We start from the raw sequence: 21,209 nt of genomic DNA, 5'->3' as shown, positions 1-21,209 counted from the left end.
TCACCCTCCGATATATCACCGTGTACATCCCCCTCCTCACAGATTATCAATTCGTCCCCACTGGAATCCACCATCTCAGCTCCCTGTGTACTTTGTGGAGGCAATTGCTGCTGGTCAATGTCTCCGCGGAGGAATTGATTATAATTAATTTTAATGAACATCATCTTCTCCACATTTTCTGGATGTAACCTCGTACGCCGATTGCTGACAAGGTGAGCGGCGGCACTAAACACTCTTTCGGAGTACACACTTGTGGGAGGGCAACTTAGGTAGAATAAAGCCAGTTAGTGCAAGGGCCTCCAAATTGCCTCTTTTTCCTGCCAGTATAAGTACGGACTGTGTGACGTGCCTACTTGGATGCGGTCACTCATATAATCCTCCACCATTCTATCAATGTTGAGAGAATCATATGCAGTGACAGTAGACGACATGTCCGTAATCGTTGTCAGGTCCTTCAGTCCGGACCAGATGTCAGCATCAGCAGTCGCTCCAGACTGCCCTGCATCACCGCCAGCGGGTGGGCTCGGAATTCTGAGCCTTTTCCTCGCACCCCCAGTTGCGGGAGAATGTGAAGGAGGAGATGTTGACAGGTCGCGTTCCGCTTGACTTGACAATTTTGTCACCAGCAGGTCTTTCAACCCCAGCAGACTTGTGTCTGCCGGAAAGAGAGATCCAAGGTAGGCTTTAAATCTAGGATCGAGCACGGTGGCCAAAATGTAGTGCTCTGATTTCAACAGATTGACCACCCGTGAATCCTTGTTAAGCGAATTAAGGGCTCCATCCACAAGTCCCACATGCCTAGCGGAATCGCTCCGTGTTAGCTCCTTCCTTCAATGTCTCCAGCTTCTTCTGCAAAAGCCTGATGAGGGGAATGACCTGACTCAGGCTGGCAGTGTCTGAACTGACTTCACGTGTGGCAAGTTCAAAGGGCATCAGAACCTTGCACAACGTTGAAATCATTCTCCACTGCGCTTGAGACAGGTGCATTCCACCTACTATATCGTGCTCAATTGTATAGGCTTGAATGGCCTTTTGCTGCTCCTCCAACCTCTGAAGCATATAGAGGGTTGAATTCCACCTCGTTACCACTTCTTGCTTCAGATGATGGCAGGGCAGGTTCAGTAGTTTTTGGTGGTGCTCCAGTCTTCTGTACGTGGTGCCTGTACGCCGAAAGTGTCCCGCAATTCTTCTGGCCACCGACAGCATCTCTTGCACGCCCCTGTCGTTTTTTAAAAAATTCTGCACCACCAAATTCAAGGTATGTGCAAAACATGGGACGTGCTGGAATTTGCCCATATTTAATGCACACACAATATTGCTGGCGTTGTCCGATGCCACAAATCCACAGGAGAGTCCAATTGGGGTAAGCCATTCCGCGATGATCTTCCTCAGTTGCCGTAAGAGGTTTTCAGCTGTGTGCGTATTCTGGAAAGTGGTGATACAAAGCGTAGCCTGCCTAGGAAAGAGTTGGCGTTTGCGAGATGCTGCTACTGGTGCCGCCGCTGCTGTTCTTGCGGCGGGAGTCCATACATCTACCCAGTGGGCTGTCACAGTCATATAGTCCTGACCCTGCCCTGCTCCACTTGTCCACATGTCCGTGGTTAAGTGGACATTGGGTACAACTGCATTTTTTAGGACACTGGTGAGTCTTTTTCTGACGTCCGTGTACATTCTCGGTATCGCCTGCCTAGAGAAGTGGAACCTAGATGGTATTTGGTAACGGGGGCACACTGCCTCAATAAATTGTCTAGTTCCCTGTGAACTAACGGCGGATACCGGACGCACGTCTAACACCAACATAGTTGTCAAGGCCTCAGTTATCCGCTTTGCAGCAGGATGACTGCTGTGATATTTCATCTTCCTCGCAAAGGACTGTTGAACAGTCAATTGCTTACTGGAAGTAGTACAAGTGGGCTTACGACTTCCCCTCTGGGATGACCATCGACTCCCAGCAGCAACAACAGCAGCGCCAGCAGCAGTAGGCGTTACACGCAAGGATGCATCGGAGGAATCCCAGGCAGGAGAGGAATCGTCAGAATTGCCAGTGACATGGCCTGCAGGACTATTGGCATTCCTGGGGAAGGAGGAAATTGACACTGAGGGAGTTGGTGGGGTGGTTTGCGTGAGCTTGGTTACAAGAGGAAGGGATTTACTGGTCAGTGGACTGCTTCCGCTGTCACCCAAAGTTTTTGAACTTGTCACTGACTTATTATGAATGCGCTGCAGGTGACGTATAAGGGAGGATGTTCCGAGGTGGTTAACGTCCTTACCCCTACTTATTACAGCTTGACAAAGGGAACACACGGCTTGACACCTGTTGTCCGCATTTCTGTTGAAATACCTCAACACCGAAGAGCTGATTTTTTTGGTATTTTCACCTGGCATGTCAACGGCCATATTCCTCCCACGGACAACAGGTGTCTCCCCGGGTGCCTGACTTAAACAAACCACCTCACCATCAGAATCCTCCTGGTCAATTTCCTCCCCAGCGCCAGCAACACCCATATCCTCCTCATCCTGGTGTACTTCAACACTGACATCTTCAATCTGACTATCAGGAACTGGACTGCGGGTGCTCCTTCCAGCACTTGCAGGGGGCGTGCAAATGGTGGAAGGCGCATGCTCTTCACGTCCAGTGTTGGGAAGGTCAGGCATCGCAACCGACACAATTGGACTCTCCTTGTGGATTTGGGATTTCGAAGAATGCACAGTTCTTTGCTGTGCTGCTTTTGCCAGCTTGAGTCTTTTCATTTTTCTAGCGAGAGGCTGAGTGCTTCCATCCTCATGTGAAGCTGAACCACTAGCCATGAACATAGGCCAGGGCCTCAGCCGTTCCTTGCCACTCCGTGTCGTAAATGGCATATTGGCAAGTTTACGCTTCTCCTCCGACAATTTTATTTTAGGTTTTGGAGTCCTTTTTTTTCTGATATTTGGTGTTTTGGATTTGACATGCTCTGTACTATGACATTGGGCATCGGCCTTGGCAGACGACGTTGCTGGCATTTCATCGTCTCGGCCATGACTAGTGGCAGCAGCTTCAGCACGAGGTGGAAGTGGATCTTGATCTTTCCCTAATTTTGGAACCTCAACATTTTTGTTCTCCATATTTTAATAGGCACAACTAAAAGGCACCTCAGGTAAACAATGGAGATGGATACTAGTATACAATTATGGACTGCCTGCCGAGTGCAGACACAGAGGTAGCCACAGCCGTGAACTACCGTACTGTACTGTGTCTGCTGCTAATATAGACTGGTTGATAAAGAGATGTCTATGTAACTATGTATGTATAAAGAAGAAAGAAAAAAAAACCACGGTTAGGTGGTATACAATTATGGACGGACTGCCTGCCGAGTGCAGACACAGAGGTAGCCACAGCCGTGAACTACCGTACTGTACTGTGTCTGCTGCTAATAATATAGACTGGTTGATAAAGAGATGTCGTAGTAGTATGTATGTATAAAGAAGAAAGAAAAAAAAACCACGGTTAGGTGGTATACAATTATGGACGGACTGCCTGCCGAGTGCAGACACAGAGGTAGCCACAGCCGTGAACTACCGTACTGTACTGTGTCTGCTGCTAATATAGACTGGTTGATAAAGAGATGTCTATGTAACTATGTATGTATAAAGAAGAAAGAAAAAAAAACCACGGTTAGGTGGTATACAATTATGGACGGACTGCCTGCCGAGTGCAGACACAGAGGTAGCCACAGCCGTGAACTACCGTACTGTACTGTGTCTGCTGCTAATATAGACTGGTTGATAAAGAGATGTCTATGTAACTATGTATGTATAAAGAAGAAAGAAAAAAAAACCACGGTTAGGTGGTATACAATTATGGACGGACTGCCTGCCGAGTGCAGACACAGAGGTAGCCACAGCCGTGAACTACCGTACTGTACTGTGTCTGCTGCTAATATAGACTGGTTGATAAAGAGATGTCTATGTAACTATGTATGTATAAAGAAGAAAGAAAAAAAAACCACGGTTAGGTGGTATACAATTATGGACGGACTGCCTGCCGAGTGCAGACACAGAGGTAGCCACAGCCGTGAACTACCGTACTGTACTGTGTCTGCTGCTAATATAGACTGGTTGATAAAGAGATGTCGTAGTAGTATGTATGTATAAAGAAGAAAAAAAAACCACGGTTAGGTGGTATACAATTATGGACGGACTGCCTGCCGAATGCAGACACAGAGGTAGCCACAGCCGTGAACTACCGTACTGTGTCTGCTGCGACTGGATGATAAATGATATAAAAAATATATATATATCACTACTGCAGCCGGACAGGTATATATTATATATTATATAATGACGGACCTGCTGGACACTGTCTGTCAGCAGAATGAGTTTTATTTTTATAGAATAAAAAAAACAACAACACACAAGTGAAGTCACACGACGAGTGTTTAACTTTTTCAGGCAATCACAATATAAGTATACTACTAACTATACTGGTGGTCAGTGTGGTCAGGTCACTGGTCAGTCACACTGGCAGTGGCACTCCTGCAGCAAAAGTGTGCACTGTTTAATTTTAATATAATATTATGTACTCCTGGCTCCTGCTATAACCTATAACTGGCACTGCAGTGCTCCCCAGTCTCCCCCACAATTATAAGCTGTGTGAGCTGAGCAGTCAGACAGATATATAATATATATAGATGATGCAGCACACTGGGCTGAGCCTGAGCAGTGCACACAGATATGGTATGTGACTGAGTCACTGTGTGTATCGCTTTTTTCAGGCAGAGAACGGATATATTAAATAAACTGCACTGTCTGGTGGTCACTCACTATATAATATTATGTACTCCTGGCTCCTGCTATAACCTATAACTGGCACTGCAGTGCTCCCCAGTCTCCCCCACAATTATAAGCTGTGTGAGCTGAGCAGTCAGACAGATATATAATATATATAGATGATGCAGCATACTGGGCTGAGCCTGAGCAGTGCACACAGATATGGTATGTGACTGAGTCACTGTGTGTATCGCTTTTTTCAGGCAGAGAACGGATATATTAAATAAACTGCACTGTCTGGTGGTCACTCACTAGTAAACTCTCTGCACTCTCTACACTTCTACAGTACTCCTCCTAGTCCTAAGCTCCAGTAAATCTCTCTCTCTTATAATCTAAATGGAGAGGACGCCAGCCACGTCCTCTCCCTATCAATCTCAATGCACGTGTGAAAATGGCGGCGACGCGCGGCTCCTTATATAGAATCCGAGTCTCGCGAGAATCCGACAGCGTCATGATGACGTTCGGGCGCGCTCGGGTTAACCGAGCAAGGCGGGAGGATCCGAGTCTGCTCGGACCCGTGAAAAAAACCATGAAGTTCGGGCGGGTTCGGATTCAGAGAAACCGAACCCGCTCATCTCTAAAAATGACCTCCAGCAAGCCACAAATGTGCATGTGTCTACTCAAATGATCAGAAACAGACTCCATGAGGGTGGTATGAGGGCCCGACGTCCACAGGTCGGAGTTGGGCTTACAGCCCAACACCGTGCAGGACATTTGGCATTTGCCAGAGAACATCAAGATTGGCAAATTCGCCACTGGCGCCCTGTGATCTTCATAGATGAAAGCAGGTTCTCACTGAGCACATGTGACAGACATGACAGAGTCTGGAGACGCCAAGGAGAACGTTCTGCTGCCTGCAACATCCTCCAGCATGACCAGTTTGGCAGTGGGTCAGTAATGGTGTGGGGTGGCATTTCTTTGGGGGGCCGCACAGCCCTCCATAGGCTCGCCAGAGGTAGCCTGACTGCCATTAGGTACCGAGATGAGATCCTCAGACCCCTTGTGAGACCATATGCTGGTGCGGTTGGCCCTGGGTTCCTCCTAATGCAAGACAATGCTAGACCTCATGTGGCTGGAGTGTGTCAGCAGTTCCTGCAAGACAAAGGCATTGATGCTATAGACTGGCCCGCCCGTTCCCCAGACCTGAATCCAATTGAGTACATCTGGGACATCATGTCTCGCACCATCCACCAACGCCACGTTGCACCACAGACTGTCCAGGAGTTGGCGGATGCTTTAGTCCAGGTCTGGGAGGAGATCCCTCAGGAGACCATCCGCCACCTCATCAGGAGCATGCCCAGGCGTTGTAGGGAGGTCATACAGGCACGTGGAGGCCACACACACTACTGAGCCTCATTTTGACTTGTTTTAAGGACATTACATCAAAGTTGGATCAGCCTGTAGTGTGTTTTTCCACTTTCATTTTGAGTGTGACTCCAAATCCAGACCTCCATGGGTTAATAAATTTGATTTCCATTGATCATTTTTGTGTGATTTTGTTGTCAGCACATTCAACTATGTAAAGAACAAAGTATTTAATAAGAATAATTCATTCATTCAGATCTAGGATGTGTTATTTTAGTGTTCCCTTTATTTTTTTGAGCAGTGTATATAAAAATGAACCTATGTGTGTATGTATGTTCCAGCAGAACTCTGGAATGCCTAGAGCAATTTACATCAATCTTGGTGCACATTTGACTTACAATCTGTAAAAAAAGATACTGTGGGGGTAAGACACCCCTAGCACCCCTGGGGGTGGGTGTGGGAAGGGGGTGACATGTAAAAATCCATAGTTTTCGGTATATCCCTGGAATGCCTGGAGCAATTTACACAGAGGCACACATACTGTAGGTAGGGGCAGAGGCATCCACGTGTAAGGGCAGAGGCACCCACGGGTAGGGGCAGAGGCACACATGGGTAGGGGCAGAGGCATAGCCAGATTAAGGGGGGGGGGGGGAGCTCACACCACAGGGCATACAGTACCCTGGGTCCCCTAGCCAGAGCACTCCGACATCGCTAGCTTTCCCTCTCAAGCAGCAGCAGAACCAGACAGCCAGAATGCGAGCAGGGCAGTACAGAATGCAAGCAGTGCAGTACAGAATGCGAGCAGGGCAGTATAGAATGTGAGCAGGGCAGTATAGAATGTGAGCAGGGCAGTACAGAATGCGAGAAGGGCAGTGTACAGTGCAGGCAGAGTATCAGGTTTTATGAGCTGCCGATTGAGCTTTCTGACCAGAGGAGAGATAGGAGGGTGGAGAGATAGGAGGGTGGAGAGAGCTGTAAGTGACACAGGGATCCCAGCTTCTCCTCCTCCCTGCCTGGGTGTCTGGGTCCTGTGTAACCTGGCATTATTCAACTATTAGTTTAAATCTAATATACTCCATTGACTTAAATTTAATATACACAACCCATACCTCCTAACATGACCCAGTCCTGGAGGGATAACATGCTATCTTAAGTTATGATTGCAATCACCTGTGGTGAAACGCCTTCCTTATCTAGTAAATAGTTCAACACAGGTGACTACAATCATATATTAAGAATGAAGTCCAGGTAGAGAGCATTTTATCACTCCTGGAATGGGTCATGCACAATCTAAAATACACTCCTCTGCCTTCCACCGGGGGCCCCCTTGTCTTAAGTGCCCCGGGCACCCGCAAGGCTTAATCCGGCTCGGGGCAGAGGCACCCATAGGTGAGGATAGAAGCACCCACAGGTAGGGGCAGAGGAGCCCACGGGTAGGGGAAGAAACAGACGGGTAGGGGCAGAGGCACCCACAGGTAAGGATAGAGGCACACATGGGTAGGGGCAGAGGCATAGGCATACATGTAGGAGAAGACGAGGCACCTATGCGTAATGGCAGATGCACACATGGTAGGGGCAGAGGCACCTACGGGTAAGGGCAGATGCACACACGGGTAGGGGCAGAGGGCCCTTGACATAGAGTCAGCCTTCAAACCTAACATATTCAACATACAGCAGGCGGAGCTTGGCCTGTCATCCCAACATTTACAGCACTGAGCAGGGCCGCATCAGAGGCGGGACGGGGCATAGAAGGAGGCGGATTATTCTCCTCAGTGCCAGCCTTTTGACAGCATCAATCCCAGGAAGCCCAGAGGTGCGGCCTGACAAAGATTTGCATTGGTCTTTAAATTCCGTAGCGAAGCATGGGTGTTCAGCTAGTATTTCATAAACATCGGTATACTGTACTAATAATGTGAAGTCCTGGGGGAGGCAGCGGCCATGTAAAAGAGCTTATAGTCCAACGCCCACCAGGTGAAGGTGCTGGCAAATAAACTATTAAAATATTTTGTGTCCTGTCTTTATTTTAATATTTCTTTTACGGGGGTACTATATGTTAGCGGTGGTGGGTGTAGTGAGATGCGCCGGGTCCCGGCCGTTGCTAGGCAGCGGGGCCGGCGCATCACTTCCGCCGCTGAGCGTCCATCTCCGGCTGGTTGCCTAGTACCCGAGGACGCCAGGCGCTACGCTACAGCTGGGGCTATTAGGGTCCGGGAGGCTGGCTTGACTGGCTCTCCCGTGATTGGTCAGTAGGACCTTTTTATGGGAGCCATGACGGTGCAGCCTCACCGATGATAGCTTCCTGTGGACCCTGTACCTGCCTCTGGAGTGTTCCTGCTTACAGCCTGTACATTCCAGCATCCTGTGTCATGTTTTCCTGAGTCTGGTCCTGGGGATAAAGTCCTGCTTTCCAGCCGAGTGATCTTGAATCTTGACCCTTGGGATCCTGGTTGCTTCCTGCGTGCACCTTTCCCGGTGTCGTGAGTAGCGGCTCTGCCGCACCTTACGGCTGAAGCTACATTCTCCTTATTCTCTTGTCATTGTTTTTTTTCTGCGGAGGGTTCCGCAACTGTTGTCCTTGCCGTACTACGACAGGTTCGTATTCGGAACTTGGGCAGTGTTACTTTGGTTTTCTGTTTTTCTTGGCGGCCGCGCCACGCATAAACTAGTTATTAATTTTCTGTAGTCTTCTCCTTCATTGTCGTGTCTGTCTTAGTTAGTTTTCCCCTTGTTCTCTCTGTCTCGGTTAACGCCTTGTCACCTATTAATAAGACCAGGGGGCATCGGAGTCTGGGCGGATCTAATTCGCCCATTCAAACGCGGCTGCCGTGGGCACAAGAAACCATAGTCTTGCGGGCGTTAATCGACCACTGAGAAGGACAACGGAGTCAGGGATTTTTATAAGGGGTAGCTGCGTATCTCAATTCTACCACAGCTCCACGTATCTGTACTCGGAACTCTTCTATTGCCACCCAATCTCTTGGGTTCCAAGTACGTTGAACATAACATTATCACCGGCCACACAAAACAGGGTGGCCTTGACATTTTTTCCCATGAATCCTTCAGTGCAAGGTCAGAATCCCAGCCAGGTATTGGCTAGTCAGATCCAGAACCTCACTCAAATGGTGCAGGATCTTACCCTTCGGGTGAGGTCTCAGGAGGATCTTTTACGAACTTCCCCGAGTGTAGCTCCAGAACCCAAGATGAATCTTCCTGACCGCTTTTTGGGCAACCGAAAATATTTTTTTAATCTTCGGGAGAGTTGTAAAATTTACTTTCACTTAAAGCCCCGGTCCTCAGGTTCAGAATCTCAGCGGATGGGCATAGTTATGTCTTTACTTCAGGGGGACCCACAAACTTGGGCCTTTGGGCTAAAACCTGATGACACAGCTTTACTTACTGTGGATGCCTTTTTTAAATCTTTAGGTCTGTTTTATGATGATCCTGATAGGGAACGACTGTGGCTGGAATGACCCTGCCTTGCGCAGTCAGTTTCGCCTCAGTTTGTCAGAGGTAATCAAAGATAGTCTCATTCAGTACATGGTTTCGGAGACTCTGGATAAGCTCATGGAGCTTTCTATTATGATCGCCGTCTCCGAGAACAGAGGACTGAAAGAGGGGCCAGTTTTAAGTCTAGTCCACCTGTGTATGTCCTTCCAGAGGATGTCGAGGACCCCATGCAAGTAGGGCTGTCCAGACTTTCCCCTGAAGAGAGAACCAGGAGACTAAATTTAGGGCTTTGCTGGTACTGTAGCGGCAAGGGACATGTTGTGCGCAGCTGCCCAAACAAACAGGGAAACGCTCTGACTAAGTGAAAGTTGAAGGAGAGATATCTTTAGGGAATCGGAGTTCTCCTGTATCTGTGTTTATTGATAGCGAAGCTGCTGGAAATTTCCTGGATCTTACTTGGGCTCGGGCTCTGGGAATCCCACAGCTCCAGCTCAGTAGACCTATTACCATGCGCGGTCTGGATGGAGGCCCTCTCTCGAATGGGGTAATTACCCATCAGAATCCACCGTTGCATTTGACTGTGGGTGCGTTACATTCTGAGAAGATTGAACTCTTTTTCATCCATTGTCCGGCCGTGCCTCTAGTCTTGGGTCACCCCTGGCTTGCCGTCCATAATCCAACCATTGATTGGCATTCTGGAAAAATTTCACAATGGGGTTCCAACTGCTTTGGCAGATGTGTTACTCGTCCGGTGCGGGTCACAGCCATTGCTTCAGAAGGTATTCCTTCTGCTTACCGGGACTATGCAGATGTATTTTCCAAAGGTAATGCGGATGTTCTTCCACCCCATCGTTCCTATGATTGCACCATTGACCTCATTCCTGGGGTTAGTTTGCCTAAGGGGAGACTCTATGCACTGTCTGGCCCAGAAACTAAGACCATGGACGAATATGTGCAGGAAAGTCTAAAGAAGGGCTTCATTAGGCTGTCGAAGTCCCCTTTGAGTGCAGGGTTTTTTTTGTAGAAGAAAAAGACATCTCTTAGACCCTGCATAGACTACCAGGCCCTGAATAAGATTTCGGTCAAAAACACTTACCCCTTACACCTCATCTCAGTGTTGTTTGATCAACTCCGCACCGCGGTCATATTCTCTAAAATAGACCTTAGAGGAGCGTATAACCTCATCCGAATAAGATCAGGGATGAGTGGAAAATGGCTTTTAGTACAAAGTCCGGGCACTACAAATACCTGGTGATGCCATTTGGCCTCTCTAACACTCCCGTAGTGTTTCAGGATCTGATTAACGAAGTCCTCCGCGACTTCTTGGGGAGATTCGTGGTAGTTTACTTGGATGACATTTTAATCTATTCTGAGTCTCCGGAACAGTATATTCTCCATGTTCGGCAAGTGCTTCAAAAATTGCGGGAGAATCACTTATATGGCTAGTTGGAAAAATGTGATTTTCATGTTACGCAGGTACCCTTTTTAGGATATATTATTTCACCTGAAGGGTTTTTTATGGAACCTAAAAAACTCCAGGCAGTCTTGGATTGGGCTCAACCCACTAACTTGAAGGCAATTCAGAGGTTTTTGGGTTTTGTCAATTATTATAGACGTTTCATTCATGCTTTTTCCGAATTAGTTGCCCCTATTGTGGCGTTGACTAAGAAGGGTGCTGATCCATCAAAGTGGTCACCTCAAGCTAAGGGTGCCTTCCGGGCATTGAAACAGGCTTTCGTTTCCGCTCCTGTCCTTAGACACCCCAACCCTGATCTTCCCTTTATCGTTAAGTAGATGACTCTGAGGTTGGGGTGGGAACTGTTCTGTCTCAAGAGGAACCCGAGTCTTTGGTTTTACATCCTTGTACTTTCATGTCTAAAAAATTCTCTTCCGCAGAGACCAACTATGATGTTGGTAATAGAGAATTGTTAGCAGTCAAGTGGGCTTTTGAGGAATGGAGGCACTGGCTTCAGGGAGCAAAACATACTGTCACTGTGTTTACGGACTACAAGAATCTACAGTATATTGAGTCAGCAAAACATCTTAATTCCCGGCAGGCTCGCTGGGTGTTATTCTTTACTCGGTTCAATTTCATCATCACCTACAGGCCCGGTTCTAAGAACCCTAATGCTAATGACCTGTCACGTTTTTTTTCTTCCTGTTCACGATAACCATTCTCCTGCTACCCCAATTATTCCAGCAGCCTCTGTCCGAACGTGGTCTCACACAGGATCTACACACACAATTAGCTCAGGTTCAGGAACAGGCTCCAGTTCTAAGAACACTAAAGCTGATGACCTGTCACGTTGTTTTCTTCCTGTTCACGATAACCATTCTCCTGCTACCCCAATTATTCCAGCAGCCTCTGTCCGAACCGGTCTCACACAGGATCTACATCCTGTGTGCTCATGTTCAGGAACAGGCTCCTAGAAATACTCCCGTTGGCCGTCTCTTCGTTCCTGAGAAGTAGTGTTCTTGCCGAGTTTCACGATAACAAGGTTGCTGGCCATCCAGGTGTTGCTAAAATGCTGGAGTTGCTGTCTCACTCTGTGTGGTGGCCTAATCTATCTGAGGATGTTAAGGAGTTTGTTCTCTCTTGCCAAGATTGTGCCAGGCATAAGGTGTCCCGGTCTCTTCCCATTGGGCAGCTCCTGCCTCTAGCTATTCTAGTCAGGCCATGGTCACACATATCTATGGATTTCGTGGTTGATTTTCGACTCTCCTCTGGTTTTCAGGTTATCTGGGTGGTGGTAGATCGATTTAGCAAAATGGCCCACTTCATTTCTTTACCTCGATTACCATCCACTCAGGTTCTGGCAGGCTTGTTCCTTCGCCACATTTTCAGGCTCCATGGATTACCCATGGATATTGTCTCGGACCGGGGACCACAGTTTATTGCTCGTTTCTGGACGCTCTTTTGCGCCTCATTAAACATGAGACTCAGTTTAACCCCTGGTTACCATCCGCAGTCTAACGGGCAAACGGAGCGTATGGACCAATCTCTGAAGCAGTGTCTGCGTGTTTATCCTGCAAAGCTTCAGAGCAATTGGTCAGAATATCTTCCCCTGGCTGAGTTTGCCTACAATAACGCCTGTCATTCATCCACCAAGGTGTCTCCATTCTTTTCAGTCCTTGGCTTTCATCCTAGAGCCAATTCCTTTTGTCCCAATTATCAATCTTCTTCCTTGGCCTTGACTTCCCGCCTCAGAGTTATTTGGAAAAAGGTGCATGATGCTCTTAAGAAAGCTGCTTTCCGGGAGAATTTTTTTCAGACAGGTTCTGACGTCCATACACCTTTAAGATGGGAGACAAGGTGTGGTTGTCAACCCGTAACATCAAACTCCGACAACCATCGGTTAAGTAGGAACCCAGATTCATCGGGCTATTTTTTATTATCAAACAGGTCAATCTGGTTGCCTTTCGGCTACAATTGCCTAAATCTCTTAAGATTTCTAACACCGTTCTCTGCCATTTGTCTTTTTCAGGAAATTCCCTCGGAGAATTATCCGGGGTAGATCTCCTGGGCCAACAGGAATTCCTGGTGGAAAGGTTTTGGATTCTAAGTTTTCCCATGGTCAGCTTTGTTTTTTGGTCCATTGAAAGGGGTATGGCCCAGAGGAGAGATTTTGGGTCCGGGACAAGGATTTGCATGTCCCTAAGCTAAAAAAAAGCCTTTTTTCAGGAATTTCCTCATAAACCCAGGTTTAGGGGTTCCTTAACCCCTCCTCAAGGGTACTGTTAGCGGTGGTGGGTGTAGTGGGACGCGCCGGCTCCCGGCCATTGCTAGACAGCGGGGCCGGTGCATCACTTCCGCCGTTAGCCGCCCTGCACTTCGGTCCCGGCTATTACTAAGAAGCCAGGACGCCGCGCTCAGCGCGCCATGCTACAGCTGGGGCTATTAGCTATTAGGGTCCGGGGGGCTGGCCAGACTGGCTCTCCCATGATTGGTCAGTAGGACCTTTTTATGGGAGCCAGGACGGTGAAAAGCCTCGCCGGTGATAGCTTCCTGTGGAGCCTGTACCTGCCTCTGGAGTGTTCCTACTTACAGCCTGTACGTTCCAGCATCCTGTGTCCTGTTTTCCTGAGTCTGGTCCTGGGGATCAATTCCTGCTTTCCAGCCGAGTGATCTTGAATCTTGAGCCTTGGGATCCTGGTTGCTTCCTGCGTGCACCTTTCCCGGTGTCGTGAGTAGCGGCACTGCCGCGCCTTACGGCTGAAGCCGCATTCTCCTTAGTCTCTTGTCACTGTGTTTTTTCTGCGGAGGGTTCTGCAACTGTTGTCCTTGCCGTAATACGATGGGTTCGTATTCGGCACTTGGGCAGTGTTACTTTGGTTTGCTGTTTTTCTTGGTGGCCGCGCAGCACATAAACTAGTTATTCATTTTCTATAGTCCTCTCCTTCATGTCGTGTCTGTCTTAGTTAGTTTTCCCCTTGTTCTCTCTGTCTCGGTTAACGCCTTGTCACCTATTAAGACCGGGGGGCATCGGAGTCTGGGCGGACCTAATTCGCCCATTCAAACGTGGCTGCCGTGGGCACAAGAAACCATAGTCTTGCAGGCGTTAATCGACCACTGGGAAGGACAACGGAGTCAGGGATTTTTATTAGGGGTAGCTGAGTATCTCAGTTCTACCGCAGCTCCACGTATCTGTACTCGGAACTCTTCTATTGCCACCCAATCTCTTGGGTTCCAAGTACGTTGAACATAACATTATAGGTACCATTGGGCCCTAAATGACCCACCTGCTGGTACTTGTGGTTCACCAAGTACCAACATGCAGGGGAGGCTTTCTGGTAGCTGTGGTCCTCATGTAAAGGACAATATTATAATTTCACTAATGGACTGTTAACTTGGCACCCACCATCCAGGGGTGCCGGAGATAGCCCCAGCTTCAGTGCTGTCCTTGGGTGCCCTGGAGGGGGGGACTCCTTTATTGCTGGTATCTCCACTTCCTCAGGAATCCCTGGGCTGGGCTGACTAGTTAGGGGGGAATTAATACCCACCCTGTTAGTATAGCCCGGTGCTGGTTCTGAAAATATGGGGACCCTTACTTGTTTTGTTCCCTGTATTTTATTTTATTTTTACCAGGCCCAGCTCATCCCGAGGCTGGTTATGCCTTTGGGGGGACCTCACACATTTCCTTAGAGGGGAGTAATATTAAAATCCTGTCCCCATCCTAAATAATGTTATTCAAATTATTCAAATTCCTCATTAGCAAATCCTCCTTCCCCCAGCCAAAATTATATTTTCTCAGAAGACTGTTTCAGCAGACACAGTGTGTAGCGAGGATTGGATGTGGAATCTGCGAGCTGGTCTGCAGTAGGATTGTATAAAGAGTCTGATCTGCCAAGGATTGGACAAGGGTGCACCCAGCTGTACTGTAATCATCAAATTTACAGGTGGCCCCAGTATATATTAGATATGGGACACAGACATCAACACTCCCGACACTCTGCTTGGCATGCAGAGATATGAGGGTGCTCCAAGAGGCCATGCCCCTGTGAGCTGGGTGGGACCTCCTGGAAAGGGGGCAGAGCCTCACACACCCTGTTTGCATGTCTGTGGGGGGTGCCCAGCACTCTCCAAGATGAAGAACGGGACTATCCCTCTGACTGCGGGACAGTTGAGAGATATGTTTATATTATACCATAAGTATGAGCACCGCAGGTATTTCACCACACAGACTTAACTTATATAAAACATAGAGGTTATCAAGAACATTCTACAAGAGAAATTATCACAGCAAAGAGAGACTGCACAGTTTACACAATAGCAACAGCGCCACCTGAAGCCCCTTCAGTGTAACTGCTCAGGCAAGAGTTGACTATAGTTTAGTTAACCAAGAAATATGGCAGTATACTGCAAACATTGAGCGGGATGTACGAAGCATGGCACACGTGATGTGTTGCTTCCCGCTACTTGTCAGGTATATATCAGCATTAAGAACATAGAAATGTGATTCAAATCGCAAAGGACAGCTCTTCCGATAAGAGCTGTCCTTTGCAATCACAGGACTTTGGGTTTATGACCATGGAGTCCTCCTGCGCATGCGTTGTATGCAGCACACGCCATGGGGGACACTGGGAGGGATCTGATTGGATCCTTCTCAGATGAAAATGTGATAAGTAGTCCATAGGCTTCTATTGGACAATGCCATCTACAGATGGTACATACGGAAATGCGTTCAAAACAGCGTTTTCAGAGGCTTGGCCACATGTTTGCCCTTAGTACAGGTGAAACTCAGAAAATTAGAATATCGTGCAAAAGTTCATTTATTTCAGTAATTCAACTTAAAAGGTGAAACTAATATATTACATAGACTCATTACATGTAAAGTGAGATATTTCAAGCCTTTATTTGCTATAATTTTGATGATTTTGGTTTACAGCTTAAAATAACCCCAAATTCAAAATCTCAAAAAAATGTGAATATTACATAAAATCAATAAAAAAAAGGATTTTAAATACAGAAAATGTCGTGCAAAAGTTCATTTATTTCAGTAATTCAACTTAAAAGGTGAAACTAATATATTATATATAGACTCATTACATGCAAAGTGAGATATTTTAAGCCTTTATTTGTTATAATTTTGATGATTGTGGCGTACAGCTTAAGAAAACCCCAAATCCAAAATCTCAGAAAATTAGAATATTTCATAAAATCAATAAAAAAAGGATTATAAATACAGAAATGTCGGCCCTCTGAAAAGTATAATCATGCATATGTACTCAGTACTTGGTTTTGGCCCCTTTTGCATGAATTACTGCCTCAATGCGGCGTGGCATGGATCCTATCAGCCTGAGGTGTTATGGAAGACCAGGATGCTTCAGTAGCCGCCTTCAGCTCTTCTGCATTGTTCAGTCTTATGTCTCTTGGCAATGCCCCTTAGATTCTCTTTTTTCTTTAGCCCAGGTAAGACACTTCTGACGTTGTTTGTTGTTTAGGAGCAGATTGATAACAGAAATACTACATTTGAAGCCCATGTCCAGGATCGGTCTGTGACTGTGTGTGGTGGCTCTTGATGCACTGACTCCAGCCTCAGTCCACTACTTGTGAAGCTCCCCCACACTTTTGAATGGCCTTTTCCTGACAAGAAAAAAAGAACTGGTCTGTTGCTCAATGGTCCAAACTCCTCTTTTCTGATGATATCAAATTTTGCATCTCATTTGGAAACCAAGGTCCCAGAGTATGGAGGAAGAATGGAGAGGCACACAGTCCAAGATGCTTGAAGTCCAGTATGAAGTTTCTACAGTCTGTGTTGGTTTGGGGAGCCATGTCATCTGCTGGTGTTGGTCCACTATGCTTTATTAAGTCCAGAGTCAACGCAGCCGTCTACCAGGACATTTTAGAGCACTTCACACTTCCTTCAGCAGACAAGCTTTATGGAGATGATGACTTCATTTTCCAGCAAGACTTGGCACCTACCGATACTGCCAAAAGTACCAAAACCTGGTTCAATGACCGTGACATTACTGTGCTGGATTGGCCAGCAACCACGTCTGACCTCAACCCCATAGAGAATCCATGGGGCATTGCCAAGAGAAAGATGAGAGACATGAGACCGAACAATGCAGAAGAGCTGAAGGCCGCTATTGAAGCATCCTGGTCTTCCATAACACCTCAGCAGTGCCACAGGCTGATAGAATCTATGCCACGCCGCATTGAGGCAGTAATTCATGCAAAAGGAGCCCAAACCAAGTGGGTATGGGACCCAGGGTCGACAGTGTCTAGGTCGACACTTATTGGTCGACAGTGACTAGGTCGACACAGGAAATGGGTCGACGCGGCCATTAGGTCGACATGAGCAGGGTCGACATGGAAAAAGTTTGACATGCGTTTTTTTATGTTTTTTTCGGTGTCGCTTTCTCCGTAAAGTGACGGGGAACCCCAATTAGTGCACCATGTCCCCTCGCTTCGCTCGCCATGCTTCGGGCAAGGTGCTTCACTGCGCTCGGCACAGGTTACTGTTCCCAATTCTAGTCCACGTGGATCGAAAAGTATGAAACAGTTTAAAAAAAATAATTTTTAAATGTGGAAAACTAATTTCGACCTTTTTCCATGTTGACCTTGTTCATGTCGACCTAATGGTTGTGTCAACCTATTTCCTGTGTCGACCTAATGTGTGTCACCCAATAGGTGTCGACCTAGAGTCCGGATACCAACCAAGTACTGAGTACATATGCATGATTATACTTTTCAGAGGGCTGACATTTCTGTATTTAAAATCCTTTTTTTTATTGATTTTATGTAATATTCACATTTTTTGAGATTTTGAATTTGGGGTTATTTTAAGCTGTAAACCAAAATCATCAAAATTATAGCAAATAAAGGCTTGAAATATCTCACTTTACATGTAATGAGTCTATGTAATATATTAGTTTCACCTTTTAAGTTGAATTACTGAAATAAATGAACTTTTGCACGATATTCTAATTTTCTGAGTCTCACCTGTATATTCCACCCATTGTCTCTCAATGCATACCCTTATATACAGTACAACTGTACTTGTCCTTTGCTCCGGGCACTGATAACCCAATAGCAACCCTAAATGGCTGTCTAGCTGAACTACAGGAGTGGATGAGCGCCAGTTGGCTGCGACTGAACCCGAATAAAACAGAGGTCCTTTTGATACGACCGCAACATCAAAGGACAAGACTGCAGCATAGCCAACCAACTGGACTTACACTGGGGGATTCAGAATTACAGACCAGTGATCGTGTGCGGAATCTTGGTGTTGTCCTGGATGGTGGCTTGACACTTAAACATCAGATATCAGCCACAATCAAATCCTCATTCTTTCACCTGAGGAACATAGCCAGAATCAAGCACTTAATTCCCTCAGATGACATGCCAAAAGTCATACATGCATTTGTATCATCTCGTTTAGACTACTGTAATGCCCTCTACCTTGGTCTACCAGCAAAAGAATTGCAACGCTTACAGCTGGTGCAAAACACAGCTGCCATGCTATTAACCAACCAGCCCCGTTCTAGCCACATAACACCCATCCTCTACTCCCTTCACTGGCTGCCTGTAAGATGGCGAATCATCTTCAAGATTGGCTTACTGAGTTTCAAAGCATTACATGACCAAGGCCCAAGGTACCTGAAACAGCTTCTGACCCCATACTGCCCCACTCGATTACTGCGTTCTGTAGATTAAGGACTTTTAGCAGTACTAAGGAATCTCCCGTAATTCATCTGGCGGTCGAGCTTTTAGTCATGCGGCTCCGACTCTATGGAACTCACTTCCCCGCACAGTGCGAGAGGCCCCAACTATAGAATCCTTCAAAAGTAGACTCAAGACTTTCCTGTTTACTCAAGCATTTCCATAATGTCCCTTTTAGTATCTTCATGCTTCTGTATTTTATGAAAATGTACTTCATTATTTTCTGTACTATATTATGTTATGTATCTGTTAAGCGCCTTGAGTCCTATTGGAGAAAGAGCGCTATATAAATAAAATTATTATTATTATTATTATTATTATTATATATTGTGCTGTGCTGACACACAGATGTAGCCATGCTCACCTATGCCGAGATGCGTACACATGGGTATACGCATCGCGGCATAATGTGAACACGCCGCACTGCGACTGGCCGCAGCGGGCGTTTGCACCATAGGTTTCAATGGGTGCACACTGCGTGGCAATGATGAGCATGGCTACATCTGTATACTGTACGTGCTACTATAAAATCCAAAGTAAGGTCTTAGAGTTTCACGGAACCAAATGAAAAGTTTGAATCGGTTCCAGAACGCACTAATAGTCGGTTGTAACATCAATTTATTTAATACATTAAATTTTACATAATAATATTTAATATATTTACTATGTTTAGCATGCATTTATGAGGAAAGGATATAGTAACGGAGACAGGTTTATGGAAAAAAGTTGGTGGTTATAAAGTTACACAAAAAGCCTGTGGTAAAACACACTACTGAAATAAAGCATATACCGTAGATTGTGCTCTGTATGCAAGCCGTATAACAAAGAAGGTTCTAACCATTGCTAATGCAGGTATGGGCCATTAGGTCAACCACACCTAGGTCGACAGTCATTAGGTCGACCACTATTGGTCGACAGTCATTAGGTCAACATGGTCATTAGGTCGAAATGAACAAGGTCGACATGGAAAAAGGTTGTTATGAGTATATTTTCCTTATTTTTTTTTTGGTGTTGTTTTCTTCGCAAAGTGACGGGGAACTCCAATTAGTGCTTCGTACAGGTTACTATTCCCAATCATAGTCCACGTGGATCGTAAAGTATGAAAAAGTTCCAAAAATGAAAAAAAAATATGAAAAATTCATGTTGGCCTTTTTCCATGTCGACCTAATGCTTGTTGACCAATAGTGGTCGACCTAATGACTGTCGACCTAAGTGTGGTCGACCTAATGACCGTATCCCGCTAATGCTGAATACAGATAATAGCATGCACATTACAGCAGACTATACAGTAAGTACTGTGCACAGGAAACCCGTCACTCAGTCATAGCCCCAGGCTCATAGCATGAAGCCTGGCCGATGCATAGATCCCTATAACTATAACATACAGTACTAAGGACCACCATACACCATTCCCTGGTCAGCATTCTAGCCTGATGACACAATATACAGCCCTACGGGACACTGTAAAGCCACAGGTGCATTCTCATAGCCGCACAGTACTACTACCCATTGCCAGAGTAACACATTCTATAATGCAATGTTCCGCTATTGCTGGTCTGTAAGCCTGATCTGCACTGCACAGTGTCTCACTATGAAGTAACATTTAGACTGATCAAAGTTATGGCCACCAGGGAAGGATTTAGTCAAATAATTACTTTCTCCAGGTTTGTTTTTTGGTTGCTTATAATAATAATAATTAAGATTTGCATTGATCTCTGGGCGTAGATTGTTTTTCAATGTATGAAACTACTTAATTGTTCAAGTACTGAAGCTATAGCATGTGCAGGAAGGGCTATGTAGTTAGGTCGGTAGTGAGCACTTACTGTATAGAGATGCGATGAATTCCTCTCTCTGATCATTCCATACTTTTGCCAGTCACATGTAACGCTGCGCTATATAAACTGCCCAGTATAATCTTATCTACAACACTGGCCCAAATATTAGTATAAGACATAACTATTCATTGTTCAGAAACGTTTCAACCTGACCATGTGATAAATCCAGAAGTCATGACCTTGAGACTTTTAAATTACTGTAGTTTATATACAGTAGAATGAAGTCATTTATCATGATTTAAGAACTCTTGTCTGTAGGCAGGGGCGTAAACAGAACTTTGTTGGCCCCATAGCAACATTTTGAAGGGGCCCCCATCCCAATGATTCTGGAGAGACACCTCTCTGCAGCAGTTGTTAATGTTGTGCCCTATAATAGTGCCCTAGTTCATTTTCTGAACCATAGTAGAGCCTTATTTAATGTTATGCCCCTCTCAGCTCCGGGCCCCATAGCAGCTGCACTCCCTGCACCTATGGTAGCTACGCCCTTGTATATAACATATGTAACTGTGAGAGGGAAGGTGGCCTCTCTCAGCTCTGGGCCCCATAGCAGCTGCACTCCCTGCACCTATAGTAGCTACGGTCTGTATATAATACATATATAACTGTGACAGGGAAGGTGGCCTCTCTCAGCTCTGGGCTCCAGTGGC

At 46.3% G+C, this 21,209-nt stretch overlaps 1 protein-coding gene across 1 annotated transcript in view; it reads right to left on the bottom strand.

Annotated features, from left to right (window-relative positions):
• KCNE2 (potassium voltage-gated channel subfamily E regulatory subunit 2) overlaps nt 1-20,593 on the bottom strand; it is a 31,445-nt gene extending 10,852 nt beyond the window's left edge. The window contains exon 1 of the mRNA XM_063950508.1: nt 20,551-20,593. The gene's annotated coding sequence lies outside the window, so the exon portion shown is untranslated. The remainder of the gene's footprint in view (nt 1-20,550) is intronic.
• Between the last annotated feature and the right edge of the window lie 616 nt (nt 20,594-21,209).

This window comes from Pseudophryne corroboree, chromosome 2 (assembly GCF_028390025.1).
Source record: "Pseudophryne corroboree isolate aPseCor3 chromosome 2, aPseCor3.hap2, whole genome shotgun sequence".
NCBI classification, from domain to species: Eukaryota; Metazoa; Chordata; class Amphibia; order Anura; family Myobatrachidae; genus Pseudophryne; species Pseudophryne corroboree.
Note: the sequence above shows the minus strand (reverse complement) of the source record. Positions and strands in the feature narration are given on the sequence as shown.